Here is a 16545-nt window from a genome sequence, read left to right as displayed (position 1 = left end):
ACTGTGGGCAGATGGGAGAGTACATAGGACTTTCTCTATTTCTGTCTAATTTCTCTGTAAAGCTAAAACTGCTCTAAGAAATCAAATGTGTTAATATAGCCAGGATATGGTAACAACCTAAATGTCCATCAATCGAGGGATAGATAAAGAAGATGTGGTATATATATACACAATGGGATATTACTCAGCCATAAAAAAGAATGAAAGAATGTCATTTGCAGTGACATGGATGGACCTAGAGATTATCATACTAAGTGAAGTAAGTCAGACAGAGAAAGACAACTATCATATGATATTGCTTTTATGTGGAATCTAAGAAAAACGGTAAAAATGAACCTATTTACAAAACAGAAATAGAGTCACAGATGTAGAAAACAAACTTACGGTTACCAAGGAGGAAACGTGGGTGATAAATTGGGAGATTGGGATTGACATATATACACTACTGTGTATAAAGTAGATAACTAATAAGAACCTACTGTGTAGCACAGGGAACTCTATTCAATACTCTGTAATGACCTATATGGGAACAGAATCTAAAAAAGAGTGGATATAAGTATATGTGTAAGTGATTCACCTTGCTGTACAGCAGAAACTAGCACAACATTGTAAATCAACTATACTCCAATGAAAATTAATTTTAAAAACATAGTAAATGCATAATAAAGGATTTATCCAATTTATCAAGCTTTTTTTCAATTTTCACCTGGAGTATTTGTCTATCTCAGCCTACTACATCTTACTCCTGAATGGAAGTCTAAAATAAGGGAATTTTAAAGTAATACATGAATAAGTTATCCTATGGGAGATTTTCATGACTTACTTTCTGCAAACTAAATGGTTCATAGACAAGCACAGTATAAATACTCATCACAAAATAAGAACAGACATTTGAAGCTACTAATTGTGTCACTGTTAAGATTCTTCCTGCATGACAGAACCTACTAAATGAATTCTGCTAATCCCACTTGGTGAATGGAGCATTAGGCCATGAGTCTAGTTGTGCCTTGAATATGTGAAGCTAAAGTTGTGGTTACACAACTTACAACATGGAGCATGGGGAAAATATTTAACAGCAGTAATCCATGGTATTTTTAATATACCTTAGTTTTTAGATTTGTGTAGGAACAGTTTTAGATTTACAGAAAAACTGAGAAGAGTGTGTAGAGTTCTCATACATCTTGTACAAAATTTCCCCTAATATCAACAGTTTACATTAATATATTACATTTGTTATCATCATTTAACCAATACTGACATATTATCATTGACTAAAGCCCACAGTTTATTTACATATGCTTAGTTCTTTCCTAATTTTCTTTTACTGCTCCAGGATCTCTTCCAGGATATATTATATTTAGTTGTCATGTCTTCTCGGGCTCATCTTGGATGTGACAGTTTTCTCAGACTGTCCTTGTTTCTGGTGACCTTGCCAGTTTTGAAAAGTGCTGATCAGATGTTTAGTAGGAGTCACCTCTAGTGGAGTTTGCATGACTTTTTTCCCCTAACTATATCGAGACTACAGAGTTTGGGGAGGGAGATCGCAGACATAAAGTGCCACTTTCACACATTGTATCAGGTAAATGTATTATCGTCATTACTTATAAAGTTGATATTGACCTTGATCATCTACCTGAGGTAGTATGTGTTAGGCTGTTCCACTCTAAAGTTGCCCCCCACCGCCCCTCACCTTTTCTACACTGTTCTCTTTGGAAGGAAGTCTCTATCACAGTTTGTATTTAAGGAGTAGAGAGTTATGTTAACTTCCTTGAGGTTGAAATATTTGCATGAATTATTTTTAATTCTCTGTGCGAGGGATTTGTCTTTTCTCAGTCATTTATTTATTTTTCAATCATTTATTTACATCAGCATGAAGTCATGGATATTTATTTTATAATTTGGGTTATCATCCAATGCTACTTTATGTAATTTTTGATCAAATTCCTACAGCTTTGACTATTGTGAGCTCTTCCACTTGGTTTTTGCCCCTTGACTCATTTCCATCCATATGCTTTGTTTTTGGTTTTGAGCACCTCCTTACTTTCTGGGACGAGAACATACTCCAGGCTCATGTTGTATATTTCCAGCCCCGATCCTAGAAGCAGCCACTTCTCTTAGGAGCTGTGGTAGTGTTTATTGGAGAATCATATTGTAAACCAAGATTTGGGGGTTGCTGGATATGCTCATTACTACTGAGGTGTCATTTTTCAGTCATCTCTAGCTTTTTATGTGAATAAGAAAAATATATCATGTTGTTATACTACTATCAAAAAGATATAATAATAAAGGAAATAAGAAGACAAACTCAAGAGGAAAGCAAAATGAGGAGATATGGAGTAGCTAGTTGAAACACAGATTTTACAGAAAGCTCCTCATCTAGTGAATGGGCAGCTGGGGAGTTTTTTGCTTTATTAGTTGGTAAATTAGTTTTGGTTTATGCTAAAAGCAGAAAATTGTGGGCAATCTTGCTACAGTGACATAAAGAAAACACTCACCTCAAGTTAGAGAATTGTTTTCCACATGTATGATATCTCTAAGATGACCCATTTTGCCAAAATGTCTGTCTCTAGATGTCTAAGAACAAAATTGTAGGCAACTTGGAATTCTAGGAGTCTACCATATTGCCCTAATGCTTGTATTTTCAGTACTGATTTTTTATTTACCACATCTGCTTTGAAACAAGAATGCCTCTGTTACTGAGATTATTATGACCTCTCTAATCACATTTAAAGCACAAATAATTAGCACAAGACGCAAACATCGGGAATGTATTTAAGAGATTTATTACTAATACATTTATTCAGGAAATAAAGCAATGCTGGTTGAGCTCATAAATTATTTACTATGTAAGAGTTATTTTATGTTCCAAATGATAATTAATGATAGAAAGAAATAAAAGAAGGGAACTTATAAGACGGCGGAGGAGTAAGACGTGGAGATCACCTTCCTCCCCACAAATACATCAAAAATTCATCTACATGTGGAGCAACTCCTACAGAACACCCACTGAACGCTGGCAGAAGACCTCAGACCCTCCCAAAAGACAAGAAAATCCCCATGTATCTGCGTAGGGTAAAAGAAAAAAGAAAAAACAGAGACAACAGAATAAGGATGGTACCTGCACCTCTGGGAGGGAGCTGTGAAGGAGGAAACATTTCCACACACTAGGAGCCCCTTCTCGGGTGAAGATGGGAGGTGGGCAGGGGGGAAGCTTCAGAGCCACAGAGGAGAGCGCAGCAACAGGGGTGCAGAGGGCAAAGCGGAGAGATTCCCGCACAGAGGATCGGTGCCCACCAGCACTCACCAGCCTGAGAGGCTTCTCTGCTCACCCACTGGGAAGGGCGGGGGCTGAGAATTGAGGTTTGGGCTTTGGAGGTCAGATCCAGGGGAGAGAACTGGGGTTGACTGTGTGAACATAGCCTGAAGGGGGCTAGTATGCCACAGCTAGCCGGAAGGGAGTCCAGGAAAAAGCAGAAATTACAATGGACACCACAGCAATACAAAGATCGTAAGAAATTACTACAAGAAATTATACACCTATAAAATTGACAAACTAGAAGAAATGGACAAATTCTTAGAAAAGCACAACATTCTGAGACTGAACCAGGAAGAAATTGAAAATATATACAGACCAATCACAAGCACTGAAATTGAAACTGTGATTAAAAATCTTCCAACAAACAAAAGCCCAAGACAAGTAGGCTTCACAGGCTAATTCTATCAAACATTTAGGGAAGAACTAATACCTATACTTCCAAAACTCTTCCAAAATATAGCAGAGAGAGGAACACTCCCACACTTATTCTATGAGGACACCATCACCCTGATACCAAAACCACACAAAGATGTCACAAAAAAAGAAAACCACAGGTCAATATCACTGATGGACATAGATGCAAAATCCTCAACAAAATACTAGCAAACAGAATCCAGCAGCACATTAAAGGATCATACACAAGGATCAAGTGGGGTTTATCCCAGGAATGCAAGGATTTTTTAGTATATGCAAATCAATCAATGTGATAAACCATATTAACAAGCTGAAGGGGAAAAACCATATGATCATCTCCATAGATGCAGAAAAAGCTTTTGACATAATTCAACACCCATGTATGATAAAAACAACTCTCCAGAAAGCAGGCATAGATGGAACCTACCTAAACATAATAAAGGCCATATATGACAAACCCACAGACAATATCATTCTCAATGGTGAAAAACTGAAATCATTTCCTCTAAGACCAGGAACAACACAAGGATGTCCACTCTCGCCACTATTATTCAACATAGTGTTGGAAGTCCTAGCCATGACAATCAGAGAAGAAAAGGAAATAAAAGGAATCCAAATTGGAAAAGAAGAAGTAAAACTGTCACAGTTTGCAGGTGACATGGTGCTATACATAGAGAATCCTAAAGATGCTACCAGAAAATTACTAGAGGTAATCAATGAATTTGGTAAAGTAGCAGGATACAAAATTAATGCACAGAAATCTGTTGCATTCTTATACACTAATGATGAAAAATCTGAAGGATAAATTAAGGAAACACTCCCACTGACCATTGCAACAAAAAGAATAAAATACCTAGGAATAAACCTACCTTAGGAGACAAAAGACCTGTATGCAGAAAACTATAAGACACTGATGAAAGAAATTAAAGATGATAACAAACAGGTGGAGAGATATACCGTGTTCTGGGGTTGGAAGAATCAACATTGTGAAAATGACTCTACTACCCAAAGCAATCTACAGATTCAATGCAATCCCTATCAAACTAGCAATGGCATTTTTCACAGAACTAGAACGAAAAAATTCACAATTTGTATGGAAACATAAAAGACTACACATAGCCAAAGAAAACTTGAGAAAGAAAAGTGGAGCTGGAGGAATCAGGCTCCCTGTCTTCAGACTATACTGCAAAGCTACAGTAATCAAGACACTACGGTACTGGCACAAAAAATAGATATATAGATCAGTGGAACAGGATAGGAAGCCCAGAAATAAACCCACACACATATGGTCAACTTATCTTTGATAAAGGAGGCAAGAATATACAATGGAGAAAAGGCAGCCCCTTCAATAAGTGGTGCTGGGAAAACTGGACAGCTACATGTAAAAGAATGAAATTAGAACACTCCTTAACACCGTATAAAAAATAAACTCAAAATGGATTAAAGAATTAAATGGCCAGACACTGTAAAACTCTTAGAGGAAAGCATAGGCAGAACACTCTATGACATAAATCACAGCAAGATCCTTTTTGACCCACCTCCTAGAGAAATGGAAATAAAAACAAATATAAACAAATGGGACCTAATGAAACTTAAAATCTTTTGCACAGCAAAGGAAACCATAATGAAGATGAAGAGCCAACTCTCAGAAAGGGAGAAAATATTTGGAAATGAAGCAACTGACAAAGGATTAATCTCCAAAATATACAAGTAGCTCATAAAGGTCAATATCAAAAAAACTAACAACCCAATCCAAAAATGGGCAGAAGACCTAACTAGACATTTCTCCAAAGAAGATATACAGATTGCCAACAAACACATGGAAGCATGCTTAACATCACTAATCATTAGAGAAATGCAAGTCAAAACTGCAATGAGGTATCACCTCACACTGGTCAGAATGGCCATCATCAAAAAATCTACAAACAATAAATGCTGGAGAGGGTGTGGAGAAAAGGGAACCCTCTGGCACTGTTGGTGGGAATGTAAATTGATACAGCCACTATGCAGAACAGTAAAGAGGTTCCTTAAAAAACTAAAAATAAAACTACCATATGACACAGCAATCCCAGTACTGGGCATATACCCTGAGAAAAACATAATTCAAAAAGAGACATGTACCACAATGTTCATTGCAGCACTATTTCCAATAGCCAGAACATGGAAGCAACCTAAGTGTCCATCAACAGATGAATGGATAAAGAAGATGTGACAAATATATATACAATGGAATATTACTCAGCCATAAAAAGAAATGAAATCGAGTCATTTGTAGTGGGGTGGATAGACCTAGAGTCTGTCATACAGAGTGAAGTAAGTCAGAAAGACAAAAACAAATACTGTATGCTAACATATATATGGTATCTAAAAAAAATAAATAAATAAAATGGTTCTGATGAACCTAGGGGCAGGATAGGAATAAAGACACAGACGTAGAGAATGGACTTGAGGACACAGGGAGGGGGAAGCATAAGCTGAGACAAAGTGAGAGAGTAGCATTGACACATACACACTAGCAAATATAAAATAGCTAGTGGGAAGTAGCCGCATAGCACAGGGAGATCAGCTCAGTGCTTAGTGATGACCTAGAGGGGTGGGATAGGGAGGGTGGGAGGGAGATGCAGGAGGAAGGGGATGATATGGGGATATATGTGTATATATATATATAGCTGATTCATTTGTTATACAGCAGAAACTAACACAACATTGCAAAGCAATTATACTCCAATAAAGATGTTTAAAAAATAAATAAAAGATGTTTTTAAAGCTGCTTTCAGTAATAGTTTTATAAATGAGAAAATGACTGCTTTATCAAGATTTCTAAATCAGAAAACCACAAGAATTGACGAATAAAAATAAAAACCCACAACTGGAGAAAAAATAAACCTAAAATAAAACTAATGTATCTAAAAATACATACTCTAAAATTAGTACCAGGTTAAAACTTAACAGAAGAAAAAAAAAAAAAAAAAAAACTTAACAGAAGAATGAACTCTTTTGATGAAATTAATATCTTTGAAATGTTACCCAGAAATAATATACTTCTTTGTATTCATGGACCAAAAATAATATTCACGGTGGTACAAACTATAATTCAAAATTGGCTTGAACCAAAACAGCTTACTGAATATTTATTTGAAAGTTAACATAACAAATAAGAGATGTCAAATAATTTTTGAGTAAAATTAGACAAAACTGTGCTTATTTTTAAGAAAAATATAATTATTTTGATTTAATAGATTTAGATGCAAAAATAAGTTTTTCCTTAATATTAAACATACTTGTATTATTTTGATAAAATATTAGTTTTCATATGTCTCAACTAAATATTTTGGGACAAAAAAACAGTAAAATCATTATGTCCACTAAACATAAAAACAACAGATTTTAAAACACCCTGTATTCAAAGCTGCCTATAGGTCAACAACAAAAAATGCATTAGAATTTAAATCATCTGAATTTTTGTTTCTAGAATACCAACATCGAAATTAAAGATTTAAAATAGGAAAAAAAAATTGAGTTAAAGTCCCCTTAAGGAAGTTAATATGAATCCTGTAGGAGTCTATTTTAAAATATAAGTAAATAAGGATCTTAGTGAATTTATCTATTTTGCATGGTATAAAGAATAGAATGAAAGCATGGAGGGAACTGAAACAAATATGTAAGTAAATATGCAGTAGCTTCAGATATGGTAGAATTAAGACCAGCTTTATCAGTTAAACTTGTAGACAGAGCCTAGTTTCATCCAACAGCATGACATGGTATTTTATATTTTTTCTAAAAATCATGAAGTTGTTATGTATTTTATCAATAGATGTTTAGAAACAAATATGGAACCTCCTATGTATTGAAAAATAAAATAATATGCTTACATACATTTTTTGTGATTTGTTTCTTGTTAAACAGTGGAAAGTCAGAAAAAGTAATTTCCCAAGAAATTACTCTATAATATAAATTTCTCTAAGGGTCATCCAAGTCATTATTTGCAACTAATACTGATTCATATTTTCATTTAAAGCTATGTTCTTTATTAATTTCTAGGCACATTGTACACCTTGTATTAGTTAGGGATTTAAGAAAAATGTTTTATTTTTAGCATACAAAAATATAGGTACAGGGCTTCCCTGGTGGCACAGTGGTTGAGAGTCCGCCTGCCGATGCAGGGGACACGGGTTCGTGCCCCGGTCCGGGAGGATCCCACGTGCCGCGGAGCGGCTGGGCCCGTGAGCTGTGGCCGCTGAGCCTGCGCGTCCGGAGCCTGTGCTCCGCAACGGGAGAGGCCACGACGGTGAGAGGCCCGCGAACCGCAAAAAAAAAAAAAAAAAAAAAAAAAAGGTACATAATATGTTAAAAGACCGTGTCTTTTCCACTTTTCCAAAAATATGTGGGCATTTAAGTAAATATTCATTCTTGTAGTCTTAAGTTCAGTTAAATCTGCTTATTCCTCCTCTTTAAATACTTCAGATAAAAAGAAGTATTTTCTTAAACTATTTCCAGATAAAGGAGAATTATTTTCAGAGTACTTAGAAAAATAATCAACCCCTATAATAAAGAAATTACATTTTCTGGGAATTTTTTTTTTTTTTTTGGCAGTGGTTTCACAGAGCCATATGGGTAGCTTTATTTTCTCTTGGCTTCAGCTGCAGTTGTTTCCTTTCTCCCCATAAGGATGACTTCAATGGCTTGTTTATAATATTTCAAGCGGTTTCAGGCCCAATGAGCTATTGCAACACTCTGGCATTGACAATAACTAAAAGTTTTCTCACCTTGAAACGGCAGGTAAGTGTGAATATATATTCATGACCTAATGAATCTACAACCATGTTTATGTACCAGCTGTTTGCTTTTCCTGAGCTGCTGTGATATATCTGTCTGTGAATTTTCTCTTGCTTTTTATTAACTGTCTTGAAAAGAGAAAAGGAACAAAAAGTCCACAGGATATGAAAAGAGTCTTTTGATAAATGCAGAGTTCTGACGTTATACCTTTTCAAATATATATGCATCATTATGAAATAATATCGCATGCATCCAAAATGCATCAATCACATTTATTTTAATATTCCAACTTATTTTTAGTAAATGTAGATGGAGATTTTTAGTAAATATGCAATATATGACTACAAATAATAAAATTGATTAACATATAGTACATTAAATATCTTATTTTCCATCATATCTCACAAAGCCTGCCCAGTTTAAGCAGGTTCTAAATTTTCCTTGTGACATTTTCCACTGAGTCTACTTTAATTTTCTGATTTCAACGTAATACAGAGTTTCATAAAGCTGCTAATATATTAAGTGAATGTGCACAAAAACAACAAATACTTTTTTTTTTTTGTGATACGCGGGCCTCTCACTGTTGTGGCCTCTCCCGTTGTGGAGCACAGGCTCTGGACGCTCAGGCTCAGCAGCCATGGCTCACGGGCCTAACCGCTCCGCGGCATGTGGGATCTTCCCGGACCGGGGCACGAACCCGTGTCCCCTGCATTGGCAGGCGGACTCTCAACCACTGCGCCACCAGGGAAGCCCAACAAATACTTTTGAAGTGTTTAGAATTTAAATGGCAAAAAAATAAAATGCATGCATTAATTTATTAGACCATTATTCTGAAGATTAGGAAAATTTCTGTCACCTTTTAACTAAAACCAGCCTGATACCCATGTTGTTTATTCATAACTTGTTTGTTTATTCAGAAATGTAGATGTAAATGTAATTTTCTCATGTTCCTACCTAGCACATGGATTGTGGAAGTGTCAACTACATACCCCAGATTTCAGTAAATTCTTGGAGCCTCACATTTTCATGGCTTCCTTAGCATCTAAAACATTAACGACTAAAGAAAGCCAGCCACTCAAAGAATATTGTAGGTACAGTAGGTGTCCTTAATGATTTGGCAGCCGTAGTAAAGTGTACATTGAATGACCATCTCCTTGTTTCTCTGGTCGCTAAAACACTCTTCCCAGTGTGAAAGGAAAAATAAGAAATAGTTCTAAGTGATATGTTAATTAACTCATTGATTTTACACGTCTTTAATGAACACCTGCCAAGGAAAACACTTAACTAGATCCTGAGAATTCAGCAGAGAGAACAGAATAACTAATTCTCTTTCCTCGTGAGATTATATTCTACCACATACTTAAAAAGAGTAGCTTAATAACTACTTGCTGTGGCTTAAGTACATCCTGGAGACGCTTCATCGACATAAATGACTGTCTTGACCCCAAGAAATATAATGACTTAAGAATCATAGGGTTTTATTTATTTTGTTATAAATATTACAAAGAGGGAAGAGTTGATGATATTGATATTTGAAAAATTATTAATTCACTTGGATTTTTCTCTTATTTAAAATTAACTTATTATATTTCAATTTCCAAATGTGTAATCTGAATTCCTTGACTCCATGGTGCATTTTTATATTTCAAAATTTTGAAATCAAGGCATAGATTTTAAAATTGAAAGTGCAATAAAAATGAAAATCCAATTAACATTTGTTCTTTAGTTTGACTTCAAGTTTCTATTATTTACTTGGGATAGATTTTTAATTACAAGTAATTTAAAAATATTTGATATTTAATACTAAGTTTTTATGAAAGTGATTATTTGACATGTTTCCACTAGATTGTGTGGGGATGTTCATCTTATCACTTCCAGCCCCTTATTTATATTATAATTTAATTTTTTGTTACTTTTAAAAACATACAAAAAAGAATCTCACTGTAATTTTTAAATTTAATAACTATTTGATTGCTGGTGTGAATAAATATATTTTCATATGGTGTTAATTTTTTATTTTTTAGTATATTATCTGTTTTATTATCCTTTGGTATACAATACAGTCACATTAAAAAAACAGAATGGCTTTAACAAGATACGGCCATTTCCTGCTGCTATCACTTTCCAATGCCTTCTACGGTTCTCCCAACTCCTTTTGACTCGTTTAGGTCACTCTTCTGTTAGTTACCACTATGTATCATAGTAATATGTTTTCCCATAAGTGCTTGATTTATCAATCTGAGATACTAGCTATTACTTTACTGGTATAACAGATGAGAACTTAGCTCATTTATTTTCTCTTTCACCCTTTTTCCTGCCAACCATCTTCCAATCATATTTATATCCCTATTTTAATTTATTTATTGATTGCTTTAAATTTTTTAATAATTTGTTTCATTTATATTTTAACTTCTATCAATTATCATTTGACTCCCTATTTTGAAAGATTAGGGCAATATGAACACTACTCTTTTTTTAAGCTTTTTTCCCCGGATCCCAACTCTTAATATCTGCATCCATCTTATAATGTTATGTTTTCTAGGTTGGTGACTTACATCATGCCCTTCAAACACAGCATAACAATACCTTTATCTTCAGTTTTAGTGTAAAGGTAGAAAATATAAACAGGGCTTCCCTGGTGGCGCAGTGGCCTTAAATTTGTTTTAATACTCTTCTCTATTTCTGTACATCACTTTATTACGTGTTTGCACTTAAGATCAGATCTGTCTGTAGAGTCTATAGAGAATGCAAAGGTTATGGTTTTAACCCCCTATTATTTATGTGTTTATATGAGTAAGTGTAACACATATCAGTATATATTGATATACACATCAATGTGTAATGCAGTGTATATCACTGAAGAAAACACACTGATTAAATACAAAAAATTGACATCATTTCCAAACTTAAATAGTAAAAATAAAAACTGCAAAAGGAGTTGTACACACTAAATGTATCATGTGAAGCAACAAACATTTTCAAAAGTGTAAATTTACATCCGGTTTCTCTGGCCTTGTCATATCACATCAGACCCATTTACAATGGCATTTTTTAAAGCTGTACTACATAGTCTTGTCAGAGCAAATTTGATTTGAGAGAAAAAAGTCTCTTTGAATATGTTTAGCTTTCTCATCTCTGTTGTTCTTTTTTTGTTAGTACTTCAAAGCCAAAAATGTCCTTTCTCAAGATTTATAATCTATAAAATAGAAGTGAGATAAAAGGCAAGATACTCATTGTTGCTGTTGAGATGGTGCTGTTAATAATTTCTATAATATTTCCTTTATTCTGTTTTTATTGGAATGTTATCTCTTTTCTATATTGATGTTTTTCAGATCTTCTGCTAGTCTTTGCAATTCTACATATTTTGCAATATGTATGGGTGTACTTTAATTTTATATTCTGTTTGGAATATATTCTGCTTCTTTTGATTTTGTATCTCATCAAATTTCAAACCTACTTTTTTAAAGATTGAATAGCCACAATCTTTTTTTCAATTTCTTTTCCTGAAAGTCTTTCAGGTTAGCATAATCTTAATCAGGGAACTTGAAGAAGTTTGAAAAAATAAGTGATATTGAAGAAATGCTGGTAAACATTACCCAAACTAGAACAAAAGAGAAAATAAAGTAGAAATGAAAATAATAGATCTTATTGCTGCCTGTCAATATCAAATGGTCTAACATGCATGCAACTGAAATTTCAGAAAGAATAGAAAAATAATGGTGCAGAATTACAGAAGTCTTCTTGTTAAAAACTATCTGAGAAGAGAGTGGACTGAACCATTTTGCATTGAAAGAAAAATAAAATAAAATCTACCAACCTATATTCTTCTTTCAAATTTTCATCTTTCACTTTCTTCCTACCTTTCAAAATTGAAGGAGAAAAACAGCCTTCTTCCAATGGAGTAAAACAGAGAGAAATCATTACCTGCAGACCTGAACGACACTACAAGGAAATTAAGGGAAGTTCTTCAGGCTGAAGGAATATTATAAACTTATATCATATTAATATGATAATATTATAGACAGAAACTTCATCTACCCAAGCAATGGAAAGTGCTGGGGATGGCAAAATCAAAGTAGGGATAAATTTATTTTTAAATATTTTAATCTTTCTAAAAGTTAATTGACTGCTAAACTCAAAACAGTAGTAATGTACTGGTGTTTACAACATATGTAAAAAGTGAAATGTACATCAGTAATACCAAAAAAAAAATGAGGCAGAAATTGAGAGTCACACGAGATGAGTATTGATATCTCTTAATATCTCTGCTAAATCAAAGTAATTAAGGAATATACTTTTTAAAAGGTAAATTTACCATACCATATTGTCATTAAAAAGTATCCTCGGGCTTCCCTGGTGGCGCAGTGGTTGGGAGTCCGCCTGCCGATGCAGGGGACGCGGGTTCGTGCCCCGGTCCGGGAGGATCCCACGTGCCGCGGAGCGGCTGGGCCCGTGAGCGGTGGCCGCTGAGCCTGCGCGTCCGGAGCCTGTGCTCCCGCAACGGGAGAGGCCACGGCAGTGAGAGGCCCGCGTACCGAAAAAAAATAAAAAATCCCCCAAACTTTTGATTTTTTTTAATGAGAAAGAATCTAAGTCTAAGTGTGCACAGCGCATCCGGTACTTTGTTTTCATTTAGGCATCCTAGAACACACACCAATGCTGTCTTTAATCTCTCTGGTCGCCTTCTTCAGTGTATTTTCTTGGCACAGATGGATAATAAATTGCTATCATTGCTCCTTTTGTTATTTATAAATGAAGTTAGATTGAGCTATTTCTCCCAGTGAAAGGTCTAATTGCAATTCAGTTTTCTGTTCTTCCAGAAATGACCTGAGGATATGTTTTTTACCTTAATTGAAGACTTCAGGCGAACCTGCCTTTATCACTCAGTTATTGAAGCTGTGCACTCAGATGTCTGCGGCTATTAGATCATAACACACACACAAAGCGGTCATTTGTTGGCCATCATGCAGTAAATCTTCATTCAGTACACTTTAAAGGCGCTTATAGAGTAACACTATTTTCTTTTGTTCTATTCATTTGACATACGTAGTGAAAATTCATCACTGTATGTTATGATATCTGGGAAACTGATTATTTTGACTTTTTAAAAAATAAGTCAAATACAAACTAATAATGGACTATTAAGTTCTATTTATGCCAGATTTTTCTTTTATCTTCTGTAAAATAAGATCAGATTTGGTCTGATATTTGCTCTGATCAATGGGATGTTTACGACAATATATATTTCAAAGATGTCTGAAGTAGGTGAAATGGAATGAAGAAAGGGAGAATTCCGTTTAAGGGAATAGTGAGTCAAAATAATTTTGAGGCTAGGAAAGTAAAGATAGAGCAAATCTATAGCTAACTAAAGAAATGAAATGGCAAGTCTAAATAATTTCTCCAAATACAATTTATATTTGTTTTTAAATTAATATTTCCTACACTTCATTATAAAATGAAACATCTAAAAAGTTTTCTCTGTTTTTAAAAAAATGTATGACCATTACAAGCACATTTTTTAGTTCCTCTAGACCTGTAGCAATGTAGTGATTATACATATGTAAACTATAACATATATATAATACACACACGTGTGTGCATGGGCACACACACCATATCATATATATATTATAAATAAATATACTATATATTAATAGTATTTTATGCTTACTCATATAGACCAATTACATATATGCCTAATTATGGATATTTTTATTCTTTACTATGATATAAATCAAGTTTTTAAAAAAACTTATTCATCACAATGATTTCTACTTGTCTCATATTCACCATTCCTCCCCAGAGCTGCATATTCTCTATATGTTCATCCTGGATGACGTCAGCTGGACGATTTTTTGATTAGCACATATAAACCAAAACTCTCAACAGCTCCAAATCGACTTCAGATTCTGTCCTCTGAGCCAAAGCCCATCTGGCATATCCACTGAGTTGTCTGATTAAAATCTAAAATAAATATGTTTAAATCTGAAGCCAGATGATCTTTCTCCCAAAATGTCCACTCTCTCTGTAGATGTCGTGTTTGTGAATTGCCCTGTTTCTGCAGTCAGCGAAGCTGAAGACTCAGAAAACTCCATCCTTCCTTCTGTCCCCAGCCTGATTATCCAGCAGACTCTGAGAATTCTGTTTGTTCAACTTCGCTTTCTTCATCTCCTCTCCCTTCCCACTGTCGCTGGTTCTGTTATGCTACTCCCTATTTCAGTCTAAATATCCAGATTTGATTCTCAATCGCATTTCTCGCTTTTCTTTTCACAGTCTTTCAAACAGTCACCACACTGTACCAAAATCATTTCTGTGAAATGCAAACATGCCTTCATCTTCTAACCGCAGTGCATCATGGTAACCTTTAAGTGCTTGACTTAGAACCTAAAGCCTTTCATCACCTGGCTGGTGCCTTCTCCCCATGCTTTGTTTCCCATCATCGGTCCTTACCTCTCCTTCTTTTCTCTCTGTTCATTCCAGAAGAATGTCCCCTGTCGTTGTAGAACGCCCGGACGTTACCTATGCTCTTTCCTGTACCCGGCATACACTCGCCTGCTTCAGTCCACAGCTTTCAGTCTATACTTCAAAGAACCGTCCGCCACGACCCGCCTTGGCCCAGTCTGATGGCAGATCTTCCCTCGTTTCCTGAACACACAGTGCAGAGTGTGGAGTGTTATCCGGCGACACACGTCACACTATCCTGCAGTCAGAGTTTCTCTCTGGGATATAATTTTTTTTTTTTTTTTTTTTTTTTTTTTTGCGGTACGCGGGCCTCTCACTGTTGTGGCCTCTCCCGTTGCGGGGCACAGGCTCCGGACGCGCAGGCGCAGCGGCCACGGCTCACGGGCCCAGCCGCTCCGCGGCACGTGGGATCCTCCCGGACCGGGGCACGAACCCGCGTCCCCTGCATCGGCAGGCGGACTCTCCACCGCTGCGCCACCAGGGAAGCCCAGGGATATAATATTTTTAAGTCAGGATCAGTCTTTCATTTTGTCTCTCCTTAGCATCTAGCAGAGTATCTGGCAGATAATAAGTGTTTTAAAATAAATGCTGCAGGTTAGAGATTGTTTTCCCTACGTTTTACATTAAAAAGAGCAGCAAAAACTGAGTCTCACAGAAGCCAGGAATGTGGCCAAGGTCAAAATGCAAATGAACCCAAGTTTAAATTTAATTTTCTGTGCGATACAAAATCCTTACCTGTGTAGGGTTATAAACAAATATTAAAGTAATATGTCTAATTATGATGAACATTCTCTCTACACTTATTCTAATGTGACTATTTAAGATGCCATAATGTTTAGCTATTACTGATTTTGTATTAAGAAAATTTACACTCATCTTTATTAAAGTGGCCTGTGTCATGCTTCCTGGTTCTTTCACTACCACACACATGTGAAAACAAAGTTTAAAACATTCAGACCTCCTTTAGGCCACCTCTTTGCTTTTTATTTGTTTCTCACTGTCTTTAATATTGAAAGAAAATTGGACAGAAATATTTATGCATGTTTTATTCTAACACTTAATGATTTAAGTGACACTGATATACCAGGTATATGCTGCTTATATAGAACTATTGTGTCAGGGGAAATAAATTATTTTTGTAAAATATTATGAGTACCAAGGTTAAATCTTTCTTGCAGTCATTGTATCAGTGATATTAACCTCTTCTGATGGCTTATTTCAGCTATAAACAAAAATGTTTTGAGGGATAAAAAATAATTTTTCCCTTTTATTTATTAAGCTTTGCAATTAAAATGTGTAGACCAAGTCCTGCTGTCACATAGACATCTTAGTCAATTTTTCTGTAACTAAAGAACTGGCCTTACAAACCCTCTTTACAAACAGCCTCTTCTGAGAGTCTTCTGAGACTATGTAGGTTATTTTAAAAATAGTGTTATTCCTTATTTAGGCATCTGAATGTTATATCTTTACAGGTTTTCACTTTCAGTTTGTACTTTACTCCTAATTTAGCACACATGGACAATGACATTTGTCTATAAATCTATCAAAGTATTGAGGTTTGTTTGTATTATTGACAG

The sequence above is a fragment of the Kogia breviceps genome, chromosome 6, assembly GCF_026419965.1.
Source record: "Kogia breviceps isolate mKogBre1 chromosome 6, mKogBre1 haplotype 1, whole genome shotgun sequence".
Classification (NCBI taxonomy): Eukaryota; Metazoa; Chordata; class Mammalia; order Artiodactyla; family Physeteridae; genus Kogia; species Kogia breviceps.
This window is presented reverse-complemented; position numbering follows the sequence as displayed.